This window comes from Heterodontus francisci, chromosome 42 (genome assembly GCF_036365525.1).
Source record: "Heterodontus francisci isolate sHetFra1 chromosome 42, sHetFra1.hap1, whole genome shotgun sequence".
Taxonomy (NCBI): Eukaryota; Metazoa; Chordata; class Chondrichthyes; order Heterodontiformes; family Heterodontidae; genus Heterodontus; species Heterodontus francisci.
Window position 1 is genome coordinate 27206102 of NC_090412.1, and position 3874 is coordinate 27209975.

Genomic DNA, 3874 nt, shown 5'->3' on the forward strand with positions numbered 1-3874 from the left:
TCTATGTCATTGCTACTCACGTGGACCATGACAACTGGATCCTCCCCCTCCCACTGCAAGTTCCTCTACAGCGCTGAGCAGATGTCCCGAACCCTGATACCAGGCAGGCAACACAAAGAACAAAGAACAGTACAGCACAGGAACAGCCTTCTGGGCTCTCACTCTTGGCCGCAGGGAACTGTGTCTATCCCCCTGACTATACTGTCCCCAACTCCCACTACATTCCAATTAACTCCCCAGGCTTGAATGGTTTCCTGTACTCGGTGCCATGATCAGTTTGTTCATTCACCCTGCAGCCCTCACTCCCATCCATATAAGCTCACAGAACCTCAAACCTGTTGAACAATTGCAAGGGCTGAGGCTCCTCCACTTCTGCCTTCTCAATCCCTTACCTGCCTCACTCACAGTCACACACTCCTGTCCCTGACCACTGACCAAATCAGACGACCGTATCCTAATGGTTATGACTGCCTTCTGGAACAAAGTGTCCAGGTAACTTTCCCCCTCCCTGATGCATCACAGTGTGTGTAGCTCAGCCTCCCTTATCTGCTCTGAACTGAAGCTCCTTGAACTACAGACATTTACTGCAGATGTGTTTGCCGTGGATCACACTGGTGTCCACTAGCTCCCATGTACTGCAACTGCAACACATCACCTGCCCTGCCATCCTTAATGTGTTTTAATTAACTATTAGATTAATATTTTTTAATTAATACCCCACCTTACTGTACTCATTTAAACCTTGGTAACACAATGAACCTTACCACTTAAATTAAAACACAACAGCAGACTCACCAGTTTTTACGTTTTTCTATATTCCAGCGATTTACACTCCTTTCCTAAAAGTAGTGAATTAATCTAGCTATTCGCACACAGACCCTTACAGTAGATACTCACCGACCAATCAACTTACGACTTTGCTGGGATGTCGCTGTTTGCTTTTTTCACTCTTCCTTCAAACCCAGCGCACGCCAATTCCTAGCAGCTGATTGAAATGTCTCACCAACATCCAGGTAAGTGTAGGCCTTGAGCCTTGGCCTCTATTTATATCCTCCCGCTCCGATCTGCTTACACACAGGTCCACCGCCTCTCTGATTTTCAACTAATACAACCTAGTGTTAGCCTAGTGAACTTTCTCTGAACAGCTTCCAGTGCAAGCTGTGACGAAAACCACACCTGCAAAAATGAGACATATTATTTTTGTCGTATGGAACATTATTTTTGAACTGTTAATGGCAGAAGACTGTAGGGTTAAACAGTGAAGGAGAAGGGACCCTGATGGAAAGCACAGCTGAACAAGCAGTGGCTTTAAACTGCAGCAGTAGTAAGGCCCAGAAAACATCCTGCTGTAGGTGCAGGAAAATTTAATAGGATTCCTGAAGGCTATCAGGATTTTGTGTCTGAAGGGAAAGTAACCCCATACCCCTTGAGTGGGCCAAGCAAGCCCATAGTAATCCTCAGGGACAAGGGGCGAAGAGATTCATTTTACTGGGAAAAGGCCTGACCTTTCCCCCAGAGAGTGCAGGAAATACCAGAATGGTGGTGAATGGTTTTGGAGGGCAGTGTATGCCTTTACCTGTACACAGGGTGCACTTGGAGTGAGACCTGGTTTTGGAACTGGTGACCGTAGGAATTGTCCCTAGTTTGCCTGTGGATGGAGTTGACCTGCTCCTAGGTGATGATCTGGCAGGGATGAAGATGATAGCTTTCACTGTAGTGATAGAGAGATTGCAGGAGGTCAGAGAGACTGGGCAGTGGCAGGAGACGAACCCCTGCAGTTTCCCTGCATGTGTAGTGAATCAGGCCATGATCAAACCAGCTCCCCCAGAGGAGACTGATTGGCGCTGCAGGCAGATGACCATGAGGTCTGTCTGTCTGAGACTTTCTTTGGACAGGTAGAGGAAAAAAAACAGAGGTTTTGAAGCGCATTAAGGTGGATAAATCCCCAGGGCCTGACCAGGTGTATCCTAGGATGCTATGGGAAGCAAGGGAGGAGATTGCTGGGGCCCTGGCAGAGATTTTTATATCATTGTTAACCATGGGTGAGGTACCGGAAGATTGGAGGATAGCTAATGTTGTGCCTTTATTTAAGAAGGGCAGCAGAGATAAGCCAGGGAACTCCAGGCCGGTGAGCCTTACATCAGTGGTGGGAAAGTTATTGGAAGGGATTCTGAGAGACAGGATTTATATGCATTTGGAAAGGCATGGTCTGATTAGGGATAGTCAGCATGGCTTTGTGCGTGGGAAATCATGTCTCACGAATTTGATTGAGTTTTTCGAGGAGGTGACCAAGAGGATTGATGAGGGCAGGGCGATGGACGTGGTCTACATGGACTTTAGCAAGGCCTTTGACAAGGTCCCGCATGGAAGGCTGGTCCGGAAGGTTCGAACACATGGGATCTAGGGTGAGCTAGCCAATTGGATACAAAATTGGCTTGGTGATAGGAGGCAGAGGGTGGCAGTGGAGGGTTGTTTTTCAGATTGGAGGCCGGTGACCAGTGGTGTGCCGCAGGGATCAGTGCTGGGCCCTCTGTTGTTTGTCATATATATTAATGATTTGGATGTGAATGTAGGGGGCATGATTAGTAAGTTTGCAGATGACACCAAAATTGGTGGTATAGTGGACAGTGAAGAAGGTTGTCTAAGGTTACAACAGGATATAGATAAACTGGGAAAGTTGGCAAGGGATTGGCAAATGGAATTTAATGCAGACAAGTGCGAAGTGATGCATTTTGGGAAGTTAAACCAGGGCAGGACATATACAGTGAATAGCAGGGCCCTGGGGAGTGTTGTTGAGCAGAGAGACCTTGGGGTGCAAGTACATAGTTCCCTGAAAGTGGCAACACAGGTAGACAGGGTGGTGAAGAAGGCGTATGGCATGCTTGCCTTCATCGGCCGAGGCACTGAGTACAAGAGTTGGGACATCATGTTACAGTTGTACATAATGTTGGTTAGGCTGCATTTGGAGTACTGTGTGCAGTTCTGGTTGCCGCACTACAGGAAAGATGTGATTAAGCTAGAGAGGGTGCAGAAAAGATTCACAAGGATGTTGCCTGGTTTGGAGGACTTGAGTTATAAAGAGAGATTGGATAGGCTGGGTCTGTTTTCCCTGGAGCGAAGGAGGCTGAGAGGGGACATGATAGAGGTATATAACATTATGAGAGGCATAGATAGGGTAGATAGCCAGAGTCTATTTCCCATGGTAGGGGTGACTAAAACTAGAGGGCATAGATTTAAGGTGAGAAGGAGGAGGTTTAAAGGGGATCAAAGGGGTAAATTTTTCACACAAAAAATAGTGAGCTGCCTGAGGAAGTGGTGGAGGTAGGAACAGTAGCAACATTTAAGAGGCATCTGGACAGGTACATGAATGAGAAAGGCATAGAGGGATATGGAATTAATGCAGGCAGGTGGGATTAGTATAGATAGGCATTATGGTCGGCATGGACGTGGTGGGTGGAAGGGCCTGTTTCTATGCTGTACAACTCTATGACTCAAGGAATGAATTAAATGAACCTTCCCTAGCTGAGGCTCAGCCAGCTGACCCAGTATTGAAAGAGTTAGCACAGGCTGCCCAGTCTGAAACTGAAGCAGAGGAAGTCCCTGATTGCTACTATTTAAAGAATGAGGTATTGGCCGTTATAGCCACTCCAGGCACTGCTTCACAAACCACTGACCACCTCCAGGCACTTACTCATTGTCTCTCGAGACAAGGAGGCCAAAGAAGAAGAAAAGAGTTAGGTACTGATGAGGAAATGGAGCTCTCCTCACAGACCTGAGGACAAAGAGTGGACAGTGGTTCACCAGTTAGTGGTACCGCAGAGGTACCGGAGAGAAATATTAAGAATGGCCTATGAGATTACAGTGACTGTCAGTA